This window comes from Lampetra fluviatilis, chromosome 23 (assembly GCF_964198595.1).
Source record: "Lampetra fluviatilis chromosome 23, kcLamFluv1.1, whole genome shotgun sequence".
Taxonomy (NCBI): domain Eukaryota; kingdom Metazoa; phylum Chordata; class Hyperoartia; order Petromyzontiformes; family Petromyzontidae; genus Lampetra; species Lampetra fluviatilis.
In genome coordinates, this window is record NC_136297.1 from 11984790 (window position 1) to 12006557 (window position 21768).

Sequence of the window (21768 nt, forward strand, 5' to 3'; positions counted from 1 at the left end):
GCCTTTCGTTTTATTTCTTCACAATTTGATATCGGCAATAAAAAATATATATAATACAAGGGTCCTTAGACACGTCGCAGAGACTCTGATGCTGTTGCGCCTCCTTGTAGTCTCAACGCGGCTCTTCGATGTTCTCTTCCTTTAGTGTTCAATTCTTCTGTCAAAGGGGATGATGGGGAGAGGAGCGGGAGGAGTGGGGTGGCAGGAGGGGGGGAGGAGGAGGCAGGGGGGAGGGTGGAGGAGGGGGAAGGGCAGGAGAGGAGGGTGGAGGAGGGTGGATGGGGAGGAGGGGGAGGGGAGGAGGAGAAGGGAGGAGGGAGGGGAGGAAACACGACGGATTGAGGTTCGCAGAGCCTTGAGGATGTGCGCGGATTCCGGGAGGACCGGTCCCGTCGGAGCCCCGCGCAGCGCGAATTCCTCCGACTCCGACTCCTCCCCTCGCTACGTTCGAAGCGAGTCGAAGTAATTTCCTGGCTCACATTGGGCATTGCTCGGCTTGTACGGGCCAGGTGCAACGTACTGCACATGTGCATGTGTGTGTGTCTCACCTGTGTGTCACACCTGTGATTCAAACCTGTGTCTCCGCAATGGTGCGCATTCCACATTCCTTTGGCAGGGGGGGGGTGTTTCCATTGGACATCCAGAGTTGTTTACTTCCTCCCAAAGTTGTATTAATTTTATAGGCTGGTGGCGAAATGTTAACTACCTCGCCTGGTATGCAGGATGTCGTGGGTGCGATCCCGACAATGAGGCCTGTATATTTGGAGTTTTAATGTTTCTCTCTCCCTGCTGTCGCGTGGATTTTTTCTCGGGGTCGTCCGATTTTTCCCTCCACATTTAGAATCAACATCACCACGCGTTCAGAGTCTTTGGCTGCTGCCATAAATTTCCTCCTCATGATGATAATGAGCCTCTTCGCGCTGAGCGATCGTTTGTGGCCAGGTTGCTTCTAAAACAAGAGCTGCGTAATTAGACCTCCTTTGCCAGTACCAAAATATAATAATAAAAGAAAACCGTCTCTGGTGTGGACCAATCAGTTTCAAGGACAATGCATATATTATCAGAGTGTGTTTTTTGTTTGCATTTTGACGACAAGTATTGTGGTTAATGCAGACATGAATCCTCGTAAGAAGGTTTCAGTTTTGTTGCCTGAAAAAAAGGGGGAAACCCCCTATTATTATAAAAACTGCGTAGCTCAGTGAGCCTGATCGCCACCCCTCAACTCTCTCGCCGAGCCTGACGACGCTGAGCCTCCCGCTGACAGCCTCTGAAGAGCCAGCGGTGAAGACAATTCCACATTCCTGTGGCCCGGTCGGAGAGCCTCTTCCTCGGACAACCACCGTTGTCGCCCCCCCCCCCCCCCACAATGTGGTTATTAATTGTACCGGCCCCGGAAGGATGATGGACAGAATCGACGCGTCGCCCTCCAGCTGAGGCAAGCGTCTGGCTTGTAGCGACCACGTGGTCAACGTGAACGTCCTGGGCCGCCGTCCTCTCGATGTGGACATCTTTCATCGGAGGAGCGTCTTCGTTTGCGCTTAAAATGCCGACTCTGCGCCCTTAAAATGTGCTGCACATTTCGGTGTTCGCACATCGTGACAAACCTCATGTTCCACTGCCAGAAAGGGTAACGGGACTTGTACTTACAACAACAACTACAATAATGTCTCCCCATCGTCGTCTTCGTCCAGCCTCCCTCCTCCGCATTCCGATCGCTTGAATCAGCGTGAATTTCACCCCCCACCCTCTCGCCCGTGAGGGCCTCCCCTCCCTCCACCCCTCTCGGATCTATGTAATGCCTCGTCACAACGGCACGCTTCTCTCTCTCGCCTGAAGACGAGTGCTTGTTGTTGCGATCGAAACGTCGTGATCGCATCATTTAGTTTCCTATCTACGTGACTTTACCGACAGAACCAAAGAGTATTCCTGTTTTACGCACAAACAACAGCAGACACGCAGATGACAGGAACCTCAACCGTGCGTGTCCGTATGACGCGGACCGCAGCATGCCGTGAATATTTCTGAATCGCGTTGTCGAAAGACGTTTGATCGAGAATGCGTTTGATGGAGGGAGGAGGAATTTGTTCGGGACAGACGACGGCGCAGTTCCGTGATGGATGTCATCGTCGGGCGCGTCTTGCGACATGACGCCGGCAAATCCGTTCCTGGAGCGATCAGAAAGAAGAGATAAGTGGGGGGGGGGGGGTATTTTGTTGTTGTTAAAATCGCTGCACACACGCAGCGTGCACGCAGAATATGTCCCGCGCATTCCTGAGAAAGACGCGCGCGTTCCGAGACAGGACGGGTACAGCGCGAGCAAGTCTACTACACACGTGTACACCACACACGTGTACACCACACACGTTTACACCACACACGTGTACACCACACACGTGTACACCACACACGTGTACACCACACACGTGTACACCACACACGTGTATAGTACGCACATGTATAGTACACACATGTATACTCCAGGTAAAGTGAGCCTGTCCCCCCCCCCCTTCCTTCCCGGCTACCCCGCTTCTCTGCCCCCCTCCCCTTCCCCTGCTCCCCCCCCCCTGCCCCCCCCCTGCTCCCCCCTCCCCTGACGCCGTCACCGGCAACCGCCACGCGTGGCCAGGAGGCTCGTGCCAGGCGAGCGCCGTCCGTGCCCACTGCGCACCCCACCCCCCAAACCCAACCCAACCCCCACCCCACCCACACCCCCACCCCACCCACACCCCACCCCCACCCTCCCCATGCTCTACCTGAGTGGGAGATGAACCAGAACGGACTCGGGGTGAGTAGGAGGAGGAGGCGAGGTGTGATGGGGGGGCGGGGTAGCCAGCCCAGCAGAGGCATCGTCAATGAAGTCTGAAGGGTAGAAGGCCTCATCCGCACCACCTCATCGCCACTACCTACATCACCACCACCATCAACCCCCTACATCACCACCACTAACCAATCACCATCGCCACGCGCTGCAGTGTTTCTGTTTCATTTGGCACCAACAACATCCCACGCGTGGACACACAGCCCCCATTACGAGAAGTGCCAAAATGTGAATAGTGAAGAAGAAGCCGGGAAACTCGAGGCTCTGATCTCCCAGATCCATTCACGGATCACCGCCACCCCCTCCTCAAGACTCCCCCCCCCTCCCAACAAAGCCCCCCGCCACCACCACCCGATCCTGTCAGGATCATGTGGGGCCACAGCCTGAGACTGAGAAAAGCTCGCCCCAGTCCACAAGGAGCTGGCAAGCCGGGAAGATGACTCATCTCGAGCGTGAAAACAGAAACTGTTGCCTACACTCGGACATGCACGAGTAATTTCCACAATAAAGACTAAGATCCCCGTGTAGCCTTAACAGAATATTGGGGCAAGTGCTGTGAGCGAGTAGCACCTATGAAGGTCAGCACTGGCACACGTGGGGTTGGGTGGGCAGCACCACTTCTGGCCGCCTTTGTCTTCCGAGTGGTGATGAATACATACCCTGCCAAGTATTCACTTGAGGCTAAGTCAACCTAGGGGATGCCCAGGACTGGTTCATATACTTGTCCGGATCTCTGGAATGGTAGCGCAGCCTCAGGACCACCGCTCCCCATAATTTAAGTTCCACACTCACGCACACACTCACGCACACACTCACGCACACACTCACGCACACACTCACGCACACACTCACGCACACACTCACGCACAATACCCGCCATTCGACACGAAGTGACGGTGACGTCACCACGGTGCATGTGCCAGACCAGGTGTACTTTGAGGCCACGCGAAGTGTCGAAGGCTCGACCCAAGTACGCACATGTAGACACGAGCATGCGGATACATACACACAAAGACAAAGATCCCCCGTATAGCCTTAACAGAATATTGGGGCAAGTGCTGTTAGCGAGTAGCACCTATGAAGGCCAGCACTGGCACACGTGGGGTTGGTGGGGAGCACTACGCCCGGCCGCCTTTGTCTCCCCAGTGGAAATGTTTATACACCGCACCAGGCACTCATTTGATGCTGAGTCGACCTAGAGGAGGCCCTGGACCGATTCAGATAATCGTCACTGGGTGTTGGCCGTGAGCGGGAATCGAACCCGGGTCGCCGGTTTCATAGCGCGGCATGCTAACCGCTACACCATCGCTCCCCACTACACATACACAAAGACACACGCACACGCGTACACACATACACGCGTACACACACACACGCACGCGCGTACACACACACACGCACGCGCGTACACACACACGCACGCGCAGTGGGGGGGGGGTTGCCGGTGGATTTTGCCCAAATAAGGCGAACAGCACGGGAGAGAGTGGAGAGAGAGGGGGGGTGGGAGGAGAGGCGAGAGAGTCGGGCGAGACTCGGGGCTTCCCAGCCCGTGACACGCCCTGCCTGGCCGCTCCCTACAAAAGACAAAGGTCCCCCGTATAGCTTTAATATACTTTTGGGGCAAGTGCTGATAGCCGGTAGCACCCTGATGAAGGCCAACTCGCCACACGAGGGAGTGGGCGATCAGCACCACGCACAGCCGCCTTTGTCTCCCTCGTGGCGATGTCTGTACACCGCCCACCAGATGTTCATTCGAGGCTGAGTGGACCTAGGGCAGGCCCGGAACCGGTTCTGATGTTGATGGCCGTGAGCTGGAATCGAACTCGAGTGGCCGGGTTCGCAGCGCAGCGCGCTAACCCCCTACGCTCCCACCACCACCACCACCACTGTGTAAATACCACTCTCAAATACCATTCCCAAATACCACGCTGTTACCGTCCCCGCGGGCTGACTCATCATCGGCGAGCCTTGGGGATGTCTGCACGCTCCCCGCTCCCACGTCCTCCTCCTACCAACTCCTTCCCCGAGCACCACACAGCCTCGCCTCCGCCTCCCTCCGCCTCCCCATCTCACAAACCCATCGTCTTCTCTCGCTTGGGGACAAAACAACCCCTCGGGGGACGCTTGGGAGAATGAGATGATGAAGAGTGCTTGGCGCGGTGCGTGATTCGTCGCGTGAGTGATGAGCGCTTGATGACAGGTCTGATGGACATGATGACGGGCTGTGTGTGTGTGTTTGTGTGATGGACTATTTGTGATTGGCTGTGTTCTGTGTGTTCTGGGCTGTGTGTGTGTGGTGTGTGTGTGTGATGGACTATTTGTGATTGTGTGTGTTCTGCGTGTTCGGGGCTGTGTGTGTGTGGTGTGTGTGGGGTGTTTGTGTGATGGACTATTTGTGATTGGGCGTGTTTTGTGTGTTCGGGGCTGTGTGTGTGTGGTGTGCGTGTGTGTTTGTGTGATGGACTATTTGTGATTGGGCGTGTTTTGTGTGTACGGGGCTGTGGTGTGCGTGGTGTGCGTGTGTGTTTGTGTGATGGACTATTTGTGATTGTCTGTGTTCTGTGTGTTCGGGGCTGTATATGAGTGTGGTGTGCGTGTGATGAGCTGTATATGTTATGGGCTGTGTGTAATGTCAATGATTGTTTGTGTGTAATGGGCTGTGTGATGTGTATCATGGACTATGCGTGATGGGCATAATGGCTTGTGTGTATGATGGTCTGTGTGATGTGTGATGGGCTTGCTTGTGATGCATCTGATACGATGTGTGATGGGTCCAGGGTTAGTACGGTATTAAATTTGCGCGCGGAGCGATGAATCCAGCCCCGCTCTTCCAGTCACATTGAGCCGAGCCTGATCTTCCTAATCGGATCTTCCCGAAGAGGTGTTCCAGTCCGTCATGTTCCTCGCAAAACGGTCCATGCCGAGTGTTTATAAATGAGTGTTCCCAACCGAATGTTCCGACCCAGAGGATCCAGTCCGGGTGTTCGAGACACCCTTCGCGAGGCGAATCCAATAACCTGGACCCAATATATCTCACCACGTCTGGCATATTCACCAGAATCGGTTCAAGTAAGTCTCCTGACTCTGCTGAATGTCGTAAACGGCTTCTGACTTCGTTGATCGTGCTCAACGAACGCTGATCAAACGTTGCAATCCCAGTAAGGAACTTTTTTCTTTCATCACGAAAAACCCGAAGCGGATCAGCGTCGCTGAGCGGGAGTTCTCAGTCGACACCGACCCGCCGGACGATCACGTGGGGGGGAGCCATCGAGTGACTGAGTGCGCAGGAGCCGGGGAGGGGGGGGGGGGGGGGGGGACACGCTGCACGAGCCCGATGATTGCTAAACACGTCCCACGTGACATGAACAATGCCGTTTTTGTTTTAAGTAGCCGGATCGAACATCCTCCGCCGTACATACCGAGGGCCGATGTACGTACGTACGTATGCACGTGTATGTTGAACTTCTCTCGCACCGTACGTAGCCAACCGTGATAATCGGAGGTGCTGGTGAGAATCAAAAGAAGTTGAACCCGGTCCATCGTTGGCTTTGTTATTATTATCAGTTTCAACGAATTCTGCTGGGAAGCACTGGTCCCGGAAGGTTGCTGGTCTTCTAAATGTGACTGTGTGTGTGTAGCTGCTGATAGAGAGACGCGTGGCCGTTGATTGTTGTTGTTGTATCGCGGCTGCGTCGTCTCTCTCTCTCTGCTGTGAGTGTTTGGGAATCGGAGTCGTTGCCTTGACTCGAGAGGGGTCTGTGCATTCCTTATCGCCCCGTGCCAATGCTGCTCCACCCGCAGCTGCAGATTACCATCGCGCTCTCTCTCCGGTTGGTTATTGTATCAGCGAACGCAATGCGTGTGTGCGTGGGTGTGTGGGTGGGTGAGTGCGCGTGTGTGTGTGTATGTGTGTAGGGCTTAGCGCTACGCTGCGCTACGAACCCGGCGTCCCTGAGTTCGATTCCCGCTCACGGCCAACACCGGTGACGCATGATCTGAATCGCTCCTGGGCATCCCCTAGGTCGACTCAGCCTCAAATGAATACCTGTTGCGGTGTGTAGTAAACATCGCCGTTGGGGAGACAAAGTCGGCCGGGGCGTGGTGCTGGCCACCCACCCCCTCGTGTGCTCCAGGACAAACAACACGTGCCCCCAACAGTGTGCTGGTCTGTGGAGCGGTGGCTGTGGACCTCAGGCAAGCTTCGTTGAGCCATCATTCGTGACAGCCAAGACGCTTCTGACAAAAATAGCTTAATAGCTCGAGCGGACCTTACCTGGAAAATTTTAATACAAGTTTAGTTTTATCTTCTTGGTTCTTTCGGTAAAGTCACGTAGAAGGGAACGGCTGCTTGCGTTGTGGCCGAAACGTCGTGAGAATTATTTAATTATGTTTTATTTTTATTATTTTATTATTTCCCTTTTACGTGACTTTACCGAAAGAACCAAGAAGATGAATCCCTGCAGTCACGAAAGCTTTAAATCGAAATTTAAGTTTAGTTTTAGTTTGCGGTGACTGTGTCGACTCAGCGGTCAGTGTATGGCTTCATGTCTCGTCTGATTAGCCGTGGCGGGGGGTGGCGGGGGTGGGGAGTAGGGGGGGGGCACCCAGGTGAGAGGAGTTCCCCGTGAGTCCGAGCGTGGGCAACCGACTTGAGGAGTCGTTTCTCATCCACGAGCTCCGCGCCCGACCCTCTCGCCTCCACTGGGGGGCGATCCAGACTCACGGACGCTCCGTTCGCACCGGAGCAGGCAGACCGGAGAGCCCTGTTAGATCTCAGGCAGGGACACTGTGGTATCAAACGGGGATCCTGTGTGATATCAGTCAGGGGCCCCGTGTATCCGACCCATAAACAAGATCTCTGCGGGTAGTGGATCAACGCTCCAGTTATTCCCCTCGTCAGTACCCCCCTCCCTCCCCCCCCCGAGGAAGCTGACGATCCAAGCATTCCCCGTCTGCAGCGAAGCCGACGCTAAATGCGTAAATAAATAAATGCGTGCAAAGACCTGGCCATGATGGGTCAAGTGATTGGGATGCCTTTGATGGTGATGGTGATCAATCTCGTTCGCGTGCACCCTTCACGTACATCCGACAGATGATTTAAACCCCTCGAACAGACCACCCCCACCCCCGCCTCCGATCAGTACTAACCAACTTCCACGAACGAGGTTTGGTACCGTGGTGGAGCGGTGGCGCAGCGGTTAGCACGCTGCGTTATGGGCACCAGCGAATTCAGTTTGATTACCTGCGTCGGCTAACAATAAGTGGCGGGGGATCACTGAACTCTGTCCGAGAGAGGCGCGCCCCTACCCCTCCCCTTGCTCCCTCTCCCCCTCCCCCCGCCATCACCAACACCACGGGCTGACCGGCGTGGTGAAGTATGGTCCAATAACGGCGCAGGAGGGTTTCATTCAACCGGCAGCGCCTTAACGAAGCGTTGTAAAATCGTAATTATGTACTTGTTTGTTTACTTATCCGTGGGTCATTACCACTAATTGCCAAAGCGCACCGACTGCTGTGAATTGGGGCGTTAATGACCACGTGATAAGTTAATTAGGGCGTTAATGACACACATGATAAGTGAATTAAGGCTTAATTACCACGTGATATATGCTTTATCGGGAGTAAGCCATGACGTCCCGCGCACCACATTAAATGCGAACGAAGTGAAATATGTCTGCACGTGTTGGAAATAGTTTTGTGTTCGCGTGTGTGTGAGCGTGTGTCGGTTGCGTAACGCTGTGTGGAAGATTCAGGTCTTCTCGGCCACGGTCATTCCCTTCCTTCTCTACGCTTGCCAAACGTGGACCCCCGTAATGGAACATCTTCGCCGATTAGAAACATTTAGGCTGTCTTGCCTACGATCCATCCTGGGTTTAACCAGGCTGGATTGTGTGAGCCGCTCACAAATCCTTGAAAGATGTGGACAAAGTCCCATCGGAGAGCTTCCGGCCTTCATAGGTTCTCGCTAACAGCACTTGCCCCAACAGTCTGTTAAGGCTTTACGGGGGATCTTTGTCTTTGTGCCTTCACGCATGAATGAATATCCAATGGGCACCCTTGCAAAGGAGGCGTTTCGTCTCGAGGGATCTTCCAGGTGAAATACCTTCATTCAAAACTCGTGCCAATAAATAATCGAAGCCCCGAGTGACCTGGCTTGGCTGGCTGCTGGCGGGGCCCTGTCTGCGGCGCCGGTGTCTGCTGCGGGCCGTCACCAACGACACTGGCGGGGTGAACTGGCTGCACGGGACTTTTTCCGTGGAACAACAACAACAACAACACACATGGTTGCATTGAAACGGTGGAAGAAGAAGAGCAAGTTCGGAAGATATTTAATAAAGGGCAGCGACACAATAGAGGTGGGAGTAAAGAACACAGAAGGTTGGCACGGGTAATATGAAATTGCTCTTCCTTTCAAATGTGTGTTCCTATTAACGTAATTCTCTTTGGCAGAATATCTTTTAAATCCTATAAAATATATATGTTTTAAACCCTCACGTAATATATTGTCTTGGCATTGTATTATTACTTTTTATTCCTCCGATTGCTCTAACTGCTCCGAGTACAGGAGGATTGTGAGAAGATATTACACAGAAACGGCCGTCCGTTCTGTTCCGTTACAGAACAACCGCTTCTCCAATCGCATTACATTGTCAACAACAACAACAGAATACCAGGGCCCAGGAATACTAACTCATATCGCCCCGAGTCGTAACCGACAAAGTCCTGAACCGCACCCCCCCCCCTCTCTATAAACCCACAGACACACACCCAACCACACACACACACCCATCCACACACACACACCATCCACTCCCACACACAGCCACCCACACCCACACACACCCATCCACACAAACCCACCCACATCCACACACACCCACCCACTCCCACCCACACAAACCCACACACACCCACCCACCCACACACAGCCACACCCGCAAACACCACCCACACCCACCCACATCCACACACACCCATCCACACCCACACCCATCCACACACACCCACACACACATCCACACACACCCACACACACCACCCACACCCACCCACACATACCCACCCACACACACCCACACACCAATACCCACACACATCCACACACACCCACACACCCACACACACACCCACACCCACACACACCACCCACACACACCCACACATATCCACACACACACACCCACTCACACATACCCACTCACACACCCCCAGCCACACCCACACACACCCACCCACCCACACCCATCCAGAACCACACACACCCACCCACAAACACATCCACAAACACCCACACACACCCCCACACACACCCCCCCGCACACACCTACACACACCCACCCACACACACACACACCAACACACACCCCCACACACTCCCACACACCCACCCACTCCCACGCACACCCACGCACACCCACCCACACACCCCCAGCCAGACACACCTACACACACACACCCACCTACACCCCCAGCCACCCACCCACACCACCTCGTATCCAGCTCCTTGATGCGCAATCGCAAACAGCCGAACTCGGGGCGCTCCCCGGCGTCGCCTCTCAGATCGCCGCGTGGCCAAAGCGGAGAACGACCCCAAAGGGACTGGACCAGCGCCAATGGGAGTGGCGTCCGCGGCCGTGTCCATGTAGGGCTCTGCGTGCAGCAAGCGGGAGGGGAGACGGTGGGGGGGGGGCGCACTTATTTAATATTTTCTCTTGCGCCGTTCCGACCTCGTGTCGTGCTGCTGCTGTTCGTACCGCAGCGGTCGCTCACGCGGAACGCGGTGGGGGTGGGGGGGTATGGGATGGTGAGGGAGGGAAGGAGGAGAGGGGAGGGAGTGGGGGAAGAGACGGAAGAGGGGGAGGGGAGGTGGTGTCATCGGGGGAGAGACAATGATGGGGAGAGTCGTGGTGGTGGTGATGATGATGATGGGAGGAGTCTCTATGGGAAGAAAGGTGCTGACATTGGCAGATGTGTTGAGAAGAATGGACTCGGTGTGACCCCCAGCGGAGTTCCACGAGGGGAGGTGGGGGGTTTGTGGGGGGGGGGCAGTGGTAATGACACCGGTCACGCTGCCCCCTCTTCGGCGTGTTGAAGTTTGGTCAAACGACCTCACGACCGGCCGACACGGCGTGGGGAGGCCGTCATCCATCCACTTACATAATTTTAATTTAAAACGTGTTTTTTTTATTATGATTACTTATTATTGATTATTACAAAACCAGGTAACAAGTCCCAGTTGTTCATTTAAGAACTGATCATTCATCCATTGGAGACGGGTCGTTGACCGTAAACGTCGGCTTACGATCGATTTATTTCGGTTGTGAGCAGTGACATTTAGGATCGTGTTGAGTGTGTTTCTCTGTGCGCGAACAAATACAAAGGTCGCTTTGCAACGATCCATTTGGGGTGGCACAGAGTGGAATTGTGGGGCATTGCGAGGCATTGCGTGACCTTTATAATCGTCTGTGTGAGAGAGAGAGAGAGCGAGAGAGGACCCCCACCATGGAGACGGAGCGATGGAATCAGCTCGTGTCCAGCAGCTGGATGGATTGTTCCATCCAGCGTTGCGAGACCGCGGGAGGTGGGAAGACGGCTCGGGAAGGAATGCCTTCTTCATACAGCAGTGGGTAGATCGTGACTGCTGCTATTGATGATGATGATGCTGATGATGATCAGCATCATCATCATCAAAGGGGGAGCTGGGAAGTACGCGGAGAACTGACCCCCCGCGCCAAGGGCAATACATCCTAAGAGCGTTAATTTACTTTCCGCTGGAGCCTCGCCCGCTCAAAGGGCACGGACTCCGTTAATTGTTCAAAAGATTCCACGAAGACGCGAGAAACCTCCACCCCACCGCTTTAAATCACCACTCTACCACGCCGTCACCGCCACCACCACCGTCACCACCACATCAACCACTGCCACCACCACCGCCACCACCACCACTACCGTCACCACCGCCACCACCACCGTCACCACCACCACCGTCACCACCACCGTCACCACTTTCACCGCCACAGCAACCACCGCCGTCACCAAAACAGCCACCACCGCCGTCACCGCCACCGGAACAGACAGCACCACCAATGCCATCACAAACTAAAACTGTAAACTATTTTCTTGTTTATGTTACCAGGTACGTGACGACCCCCCCCCCCCCCCAACTGAGTTATGTTTTCGCTCTTTAATTTTTTAATTTTCAGAAGCGACCTGGCCGCAAATGATTGCTCTACCAAGTGGATTGTCGTCGCGTGGAACTTTATCGAGCCGGCGAGCGATAATCATCGGTCGCCGATAATTAATTAGTTGTTTCAATTGTCACATTTGAATTCAGCACGTAAAATCCACGATAAACAGCACATTTCATCTCTGAAGCAGACGACGACGTCCAAACAAATTGTAGACCAGTGTAACCAGCAGCAGTTGCGAGCGACTCAAGTTTCGAGCGATATCTGAACCGGTTTTACAATCCCCTTACCCTCCCCCCTCACCCATACCCCCTCCAGCACGAGACCAGCATGGCAAAGTCAGGTCAAACAACCCCATCTCACGCGGCCGGCTGGTTTACCATCGCGATCAATGTCGCGGCCAGCGGCTGAAACGTTCACGCGAGCCCTCATTGTAATCCATGATCGTATCATTTGGGGGGGGGGGGGGGGTGTACGGAGTAAATCCCAACCGACGCCTTCACAAACAAAACCGGCAATGGTTACATCGGAGGCGCGGGTAACCCTGACCCGTGATCGAACCTTAACGAGGAAATCTTAGCGGCTGGCGGGGCCGCGTGGTTTGAGGGGTGCGCGCCCCGAGTCTGAACTTCGATGTCCATGGCCCCGACCACGCGGCGTCGTTTCTTCATCGAGCCGTCAATCATTCACCCCTCGAGCCGGATACCCCCCCCCCACCCGGCGCCCGGTCCGGAGACGCTCAAACTTATTTTCTTTCGCAATTGACAACGCGCAGAGACACACGCAGCACGCAGAGATACACGCAAAACGTTGAGATATACACAACACAGAGATACACACAATATAGATAGATACACAAGCACAGTAGAGGTGTGCACAAGACACGCACAGACCCCCTCCAATTAAACGATTGCGTACACGTACGCACGAGGAGGCTATGCGCGCCTCTGGTGCGGAAAGCCAGGGTTGGTGGATCACCCAGGGATTTGCGTAACACCCAGACCCCCGCTGGACTTCGCGTTGGCCCGGTAGCAGCACAGCGAGTGGGGTTCGTGAGCGTTGTGCCCCCGCGTGTGTGGTGGGTTGCCTCTGGCTTGCCCGGGTCCCTACCGGACCGCAGCACCCATCGTCATCATCGTCATCAACTATCAAGGGAATTGGCTCAAAATATTGCAATGTGGCAAGACCCTCCTGGAAACATGGTCTTGAGGCTCGGTGAGACTTTTCAAAATGAGTCGATTCAAATAGGTCTAGATGCAGTTTATCAAAACACTCGGAAATATGTTTACAAATGTACATTTAAAAAACAATGAAAAGGCTCCAATAGCCATGCGTAGGTGCAGGTGGCTGCCTCTAATCCTCCAGCCCTCTGTGCAGGCGGCAGCGAAGGGTTAGGGTGGATCACCGCGCACACGCAGATGTTCTGAAACTCCCTTGGCCCCGTGGGAGAGGCCTGGCTCTGCCGGGAGAAGGCGGCACAGCAAAGGTGTGGAACCCCCCCACCCCGCCTGTTCCGTCTGTACGGGGGATAGAGCGTTTCCCCCTCGCACGCGCACGTGGGTTTTCTCCAGGTGTTCCGGTTTCCCTCCCTCACGTAAACGCTCATGAATTGGCCGATACCATCTTTATACACAGAGCACCGCAGAGCTGCGGTAATAGTTGGGAGCGCCGGCTCACCGCGTGGTTCCTGCTCCTCCTCCTGCCGCCGTTCCCATCTCGTCTGTGTGTTTTTGCTCCCACGTGCACGGCCACTCATTCATTGTCTGAAACATCTGAATATGCAGAGGAGCACAGAGCTTGGACAATTGTTGGTGTCGCCGCGTTACAGGTTGACGTTGTATAATTGTGATAAGTACCTCGTTACGACCGCCACACAACGGCCCTCTGGGTTCCTACCTCCCCAGGAAGGAGTGGGTCCACCCTCAACAGATTCAGGACTGGCTACGGCCCATGCCTCGCCAACCTCCACCGAATGGACATAAGAGACAGCCCACGATGTGCCTGTGGGGTGGAGCAAACCGTGCACCGCATCCTAGAAGTCTGCCCAATCCACAAGCTCAGGAGAGGCTTCTACTCACCCCCCAACACAACAGGACCGGAAGCAAACGCTTGGCTTTGGGACGATGCATTCGCTAAATAAATAATAATAATAATTATATAAACAAGCGCTTTAGACTTGGATTCAAAGTTTCCGCAAAATGCAATGGTCAGAGATCACAGGGGAGGGGTGACCCCCCCCCCCCACCGCTCGACCCCCGTCCTTACCCCCTAACCGACCCCTCGTGATATTTACGACATCAGCCTCACCGCATCCTTCATAACCTCGGCGGGCAAAAGTCCAAGTCACGTTCGCTCCTACGAATACAGCGGCGACGAATGAAGCAGAGGTCAAGGGTCAACTGTTCTGCTGCGGTCTAACGATCCACCCCAGCAGCCAGCAGCAGCAGCCAGCAGCAGTAACAGCAGCAGATTGCATCGCTCCATCTCCTCTGCGGGCGCGTTCCATATCTTTGCTGCCAGCCACTGCGTTATTAGTCTTGACCAGCGGTCATCATCCCTGGACAGGTTCAACCCCCACCATCAGCTGGTACCCCCAGCCCCGTCCCCTCCCCCCATCCCACGCTGTTCCCCGAAATGGCTCCCGCGAATTGGGACGTCAGGGGGGAGGAAGGGGTGGGAGGGGGGAGCGGGAGGGGTGAGGAGGAGGGGGGGGGCCGCAGTCGTGACGTGTCTGAGTTTCCTTCCCCCGGTAACAAAATAAATAAATAAATCGCCACGGTTCGTGCTGCCACCGCTCCCCTCGCCCCCTTCCTTCGCCAGACGGTAGCAGAGACCAGTCACGTGCGGTGAGGTCAATGGCTGGGGAGGCACTGGCTCGTGTCAGAGCCAGATTCACACACTGAGGGGGGCGTGGCCTCGCGGAGGGGGGCGTGTTAGACACGTCCCCCTCGGTGAGGCAGATGTGATCGCTGCCTCCCCTGGTGCTTTTTCATTGCAGTTTCATGACGAGATCAGCGAGCCTCAATATCTTTATACACATACGTGAAATAAGTTACCTGGAGTATGGAAGGCGAGGACATGAAATGAAGGGGTCTACAAACATTACATTGGTGACACACTGAGATAGTAACAGGCACGCGCTTATTGCCCGCGCTCCATCCAGTTACTGAGGGGTTGCGCAATCAGAGGGGAGGCTGAGCTCGTCGCTGCCTCACCTCTCGTCTCTTCCTGTATTTGCAGCGGAGCTCCGCAAATTTGGCGATTTTGACGATAAAAATGATTGGAATCGTGTACAGAAATGACATTTATAACACAGATCAGTGGAAAAATCTTAATATTTATTTTATTTTTCGTAACAGCTGTTTTCATTGGTGTATGACAGCTGAGGCTCTGCCTCCCCTGACCGCACGTCCCTGGTAGATACCGCGCGGCTGATGGGCTGAGTTAGACTTACTTGTTGTGTGCCGTGTGTACGAAGGAGAAGTGCTGCCCGCTGTGCTTAGTGCCGTGTTCGTAGCGGTACCGGCGCTGTGGGCAGTAGAGGGCAGTAGCGGTGAAATAACAAAGTGGATCCAATTTTTCGTTTCTGAATTGCGAAAAAAAATCTAACTCTCAACATTTCAAGCGCCGCAATGCGAGACCGGTGGTGGCTGGGTCTTTCATAAATTATGTCTTGTGACCCCCCCCCCCCCCAATTTAATTCTCGAAAACAAATTGTGCTCTTAAGTAAGGTTTATTTAAACCAGAAATGAAGGGAACGCAATTTGAATGTCACAAGACATCTGCACCACCACCCTGTCTGTACTCACTCCCCCAAAACCTCCTCGTACACCAACCCGCACTCGCTGACCAGCGTGGTGAAGTATGGTCAAATGACCCCCACGGCCACGCAAGGACTCGGGTTGTCGGCTGGGGTGGGGGGCTCATCCAGCAGTGGATTGACAACACCGGGGGTCGTTCCCGTGAGCACGGGCACCACGCGTCGCGTTTTCATCACGAACCTCGCTCAGCGAACGGCGCTTGGCGTCCTGCAGCGTTCCAGACGGCCCCCCTCGCGACTGCGCCAGGAGTCTCGCTCGGGGCCCCATCGCGTTCCTGTGCGCACGTGATGGGTGGCGGCGTGGGGGGGGGGGTCACGTTGCCTCTCCCCCAGCCACTACACACAGGGCCGGATCAAGGAGTGGGGGGCTTTAGGGGCTGCAAGCCCAGGGGCCTCCAGAGATGAAGTGAAAAGTTTTTTAATTCGTGAATGGCTGAATTTTATTTGTTGTTAGTCTTGTAAAAAATATTTTTTTTCTTTAACTTTGTTTCCTTTTGAAAATATTACTGGGGGGGGGGGGGCCTCACAGTACCTGTCGCCCAGGGGCCTACAAAACCTTAATCCGGCCCTGACTAGAGTCCGCTACATTCACAACCTGTGCGTGTGCGTGCTGGGGGGAGGGTCCTCGTCCTGCGGGAGGTTCGATTTGCCGAATGATGACGAGTGAGTCAGCAACTTCAGACGCACCACTTTCCCCCATCGACTCCCACCAACGAAATGCGAAGATTCCCCCGTTCCGCCTGCAAAGCAGACTGCTGGGGCAAGTGCTGTCAGCCAGTAGCGCCCGAGTGAAGGGGGTGGGGGTGGCAAGCACCACGCCCAGCCGCCTTTGTCTCCCCGGTGGCGATCCTTACACGTCGCGCACAGGTACTCATTTTAGGCTGAGTCAATCTAGGGGGAGGCCCAGGACCCGTTCGGGAGATTCATCGCTGGTGTCGGCCGTGAGCGGGAATCGAACTGGGGTCCGTAGCGCTCACCGCTACCCCAACCCCCACCACCACCACCCCCATCTCCCGCCCAGACCCCTCCTCCTCCTCCACCTCCATCAGCACCATCCCCGCAACGACTCGCGGCAGGTGCCTCCCCGTGCAGGTGAATGACGGAACAAGATCGCCACGGATGGACCGCGCCACGCGTTCGCTGGACCCCCCCCCACCAACCCCCCCCCCACCCCCCCACCCCCTCCCCCGCCCCCCCACCCCCCTCCCCCGCCCCCCCACCCCCTCCCCCGCCCCCCCACCCCCCTCCCCTGCGAGAGCGCGCCGGGACTGCCAACGATCCTGACGATGACGGTGATGATGATGATCGTCGTCGTCGTGGCCACGTTGGTGATGATGTGGAGGGAGGGGGGGGGAGACGAGGGGGGGGGGAGCGCCAGTTCCTGTTCCCCGTACAATGTGGGGGGCGGGGGGGGAGCGTGCGGGGGGGGGCAGAAGCGGGCGCCCGAGTTTTGCCCTTATAAGGGCAGCGGCGTGCAGCGAGAAACACGACGCTGTGTCTGTGTGCGTGTCTGTGTTGTTTGTGCGCGTGTGTCTGTGTCTGCGCGTGTCTGCGCGTGTGTGTGTGTCTGCGCGTGTGTGTGTCTGTGTGCGTGTCTGCGTGTGTGTCTGCGTGTGTGTCTGTGTGTCTGTGTGTGTGTCTGCGCGTGTGTGTGTGTGTCTGCGCGCGTGTGTGTGTGTCTGGGTGTTCTTCTGATATCCGAACCGGTGTTGGGCCTCCTCCTGAAGACGAGCGACCCCTCTTTAAACGAATGAAGAGCACGGGTGGATATGTACGGTGCGAAAGAAGTTGGCCATACACGCGTACCTGGCGCGTGCTGATGTAAACATCCTCACCACCGACACCACGACCCACGCCGGCCTCAATAGGCGCTCACTGACAGCATTTGCCCCAACAGCCAGACTCAGCTATTTCGGGGATCTTTGTCTGTGTGTACTTGTGTATGTGTTTGTATGTGTGTCTAGTTAGATATGCACACGCGTATGTGTCTTTGTGTGTGTCTGTGTGTCTGTGTCTTTGTTTGTGTCTGTGTGTCTTTGTGTGTGTCTGTGTCTTTATGTGTGTCTGTGTGTTTTTGTGTGTGTCTGTGTCTTTGTGTGTGTCTGTGTGGCGATGTCTTTGTGTGTGTCTGTGTCTTTGTGTGTGTCTGTGTGTCTGTGTCTTTGTGTGTGTCTGTGTGAGCGCTTGGAGCGGTGGTGGAGCGGTTAGCGTGCTACGAGCCTGGCGATCCGAGTTCAATTCCCTCTCACGGCTAACACCCAGTGACGATTAGCTGAACCGGTCCTGGGCCTCCCCTATGTCGCCTCAGCCTCAAATGAGTACCTGGTGCGTTGTGTAAAACGTCACAACTGGGGGAGACAAAGGCGGCCGTGCGTGGTGCTGACCACCCACCCCCTCGTGTGCCGTGCCGGCCTTCATAGGTGATCGCTAACAGCACTTGCCCCAAAGTCCCTTCAGGCTATACGGGGGGAGGGGGCATCTTTGTCTTTGTGTGCGTGTGTTGCGGGATGATGGTCAGTTTCGCTGCGCCGTGAAGCGCTGTCTGCACTTGTCTGGCGGGGGAGAGGAGGGGGAGAAGAGGGGGGCCATCCCCTAGGTCGACTCAGCCTCAAGTGAGTAAACGTCTCGCTATGTAAACATCAGCGCCGAGCAAGGCAGTGGCGTGGCCGCCGTCACCACGCCCAGTCCTCGGGTGCTCTCCAACAGCAAACAGTCGTCCGCGAAGACGAGGACACACACAAAGACAAAGATCCCCCGTGTAGCCTCTTTCACGCACTGTTGGAGGCCAAGTGCTGGTGGCGAGGCACCTTCGTGAATGCCAACAAGGATGACGCGGCGATGTGGTGGGCGTCGCCATCACCAAAGCCCGGGCCGCCTTTGTTTTCCCAGGAACTGTGCAGATATTCGACGTGGATATTGTTGGCCTTGAGAGGAGGGGATCGAACTCGGCTCGCTCCCCACACACGCACACCCGGCAATTCCGGTTCAGTGATTCTGCACTTGCTTGATTACTGTAGTACTATACCACCTTCAACTTTTATGAACGACTAGGTGTTTAAGGTTAGCGATTTGTCGTTTTTATCTGGCTGTATAGCAAATGAAACAATACAATTACTTTACTATGCAAGTACAAAATGTGTGTTTTAATATTTACGTGTTTTTTTAAATGTATTTAGGGCCCCTTTAAAACATATGCTAAAGGCCCCTCACTAGCTTAATCCGGCACTGGCTGACCTATGTGCGTTCAATAAATCCCTTTTTTAACTTGGGTGGATTGTGAGGAGTGCACAGATCTTGAAACATTGCTTCTGGCAGGCGAGGCTGCGTTGGCTGGGTCACGTAGCCCGCATGCCCAAGCAGCTTCTGTTTGGCCGGACAGACGGGGCTAAACGGGCGTCCCACGTGCTGGAGAAAGAGATGGAGCTGATGCGGTTCGGGACGTGGAGCTGAGTGGACTTGACGATGATCGGTACCAGCGGTGTCAAGATCGGCCCCTGTGGAGGAGGAGGAGGCTCGTGAAGGACGCCACTGGGCAGTTGGAGGCAGTCGCCCTCCATAAATATCCCATATAGCCTTGAACAGACCTCTTGGGGTAAGTGCTGTTAACGAGCACCTCTGAAGGCCTGCACGGGTGGGTGGCCAGTACCACGCCCGGCCGCCTTTGTCTCACCCAGCGCAGAAGGCCAGGGCAGGTCCAGGACCGGTTCAGATGTGTGTCGTGAGCGGGTATCGAATTGAGGTCGCTTGGTTCATCACCCCGTGCGCTACGCTAACCACATCACCGCCGCTCCCCATAACTCATCGTCTTCGACTCGTGTACACAGAGAGTAGGCACTCACTCCCTCTCACACACACACAGCCGCTCATTCCCACGCGCGCGACTTCCCTTATAAAGCGAAACCAGAGTTTAATTTGGTCGTAAATTACGACTCCGTGCCCAATAACAAAGTTTGGTTGTTGACATTTTCGGTGACGATTGAAAGCCCCTACACCCCACCCACCACGAAGGCATGCAGACGGCATCTCTCGCGCGTAACACGTCAGCAGACATCATCATCATCACCATCATCATCACCACCATCATCATCATCACCATCATCATCATCACCATCATCATCACCACCATCATCATCACCACCATCATCATCATCACCATCATCATCACCACCATCATCACCATCACCACCATCATCATCACCATCATCGTCGTCACCACCAATATCATTACCATCACCATCATCATCACCATCACCACCATCATCATCACCATCATCATCATCACCATCATCATCACCACCATCATCATCATCACCATCATCATCATCACCATCATCATCATCACCACCACCATCATCATCACCATCATCGTCGTCACCACCATCATCACCACCATCATCATCATCACCACCATCATCATCACCATCATCGTCGTCACCACCATCATCATTACCATCACCATCATCATCACCATCACCACCATCATCATCACCATCATCACCATCATCACCATCATCGTTGTCACCATCATCGCCATCATCATTACCATCACCACCATCGTCACCATTATCATTACCATCATCACCATTGCCATCGTCGTTACCATCATCATCATTACCATCACGACCATCACCACCATCGTCACCATCACCATCATCACCATCATTACCATCATCACCATCACCATTGCCATCATCATCACCTTCACCATTGCCATCATCATCACCTTCATCATCACCTTCATCATCACCATTTCCATCATCACAATTACCATCATCACCATCATCATTATTACCCTCATCATCATTATTTCCATCATCATCATTATCATCATCATCATCATTACCATCATCATCACCATTGCCATCACCATCATCATCATTACCATCATCACCACCACCATCATCACTTTCATCATCACCATTTCCATCATCACCATCACCATTGCCATCATCACCATCATCATTATTACCCTCATCATCATTATTACCATCATCATCATCATTACCATCATCATCACCACGGGCGACGCGGCCTCAACTCCTCCCGTCTCAAGATATTCAGTGTCAGACGCAATCGCGCTGCCTGCGCGTTACGAGTTAACGATGACACAGTCCGGGTGGAGGGTTTCATTTGTACGATCATTAATTCTCATGAGCAATCATAACAGATTAAACATGCTCGCCACCATCAGTGGGCAGCATCATCGTTCATCAGCCCCCCCCCCCACCCCCACGAGTTGCACTATCGTCACGAGTAAAGCTGAGATATTCACGAATAAAATCTAAAATCTCCGAGAGATCACGGAATAAAGGTGGTGTTGGGGGTGATAGCGGAATTTTCCTAACGCTATAATATCACTAACATGTAAACAAAAATGCATACAATTCATAAATAAACCCCTTAGTTGAATACGTAGGCTTTCGCGACCAATATTATTAATAATCAATGTTTTTTGTGTTAGATCGCGTAAATATAAATGTGTCGTAACCCTCCACCACCCGAATACAGCCAGTAAGGTTTGTCACGTAAACAAAACGCGCCAATTCCTTACTAGGACAGTGTAGTGTATAGTGTAGTGTATAGTGTAGTGTATAGTGTAGTGTATAGTGTAGTGTATAGTGTAGTGTATAGTGTAGTATACTGCTTCAGCCCACCGGTGTGTTGGAGAATAAATCCACAACATTTACAATTTGAGTAGTACGACGTTTTCGCTGGTAATTACATCAGCCAGCATCATCGGGCGATTCACTCTTCAACATACAGGTGGGCTGAAGTGGTAACTAATTGGCGCGTGTTGTTTAAGTGACAATCCTTACTGGCTGTGATGGAGGGTTACGACTCATTCCCGAAAAATCTTTATTATGAAATAAACCCCTGTTTTAAATTACCGGGAAGTTTTTCGTAAATAAATTAAACCAAGTGACCAGTGAAATGAAATTTGT

At 54.0% G+C, this 21768-nt stretch overlaps 1 protein-coding gene across 1 annotated transcript in view; it reads left to right on the forward strand.

Annotated features, from left to right (window-relative positions):
* The first annotated feature begins 5624 nt into the window (after positions 1-5624).
* The window catches only part of COX6B1 (cytochrome c oxidase subunit 6B1), a 215377-nt gene continuing 199233 nt past the window's right edge, over positions 5625-21768 (forward strand). The window contains exon 1 of the mRNA XM_078867240.1: positions 5625-5628. The gene's annotated coding sequence lies outside the window, so the exon portion shown is untranslated. The remainder of the gene's footprint in view (positions 5629-21768) is intronic.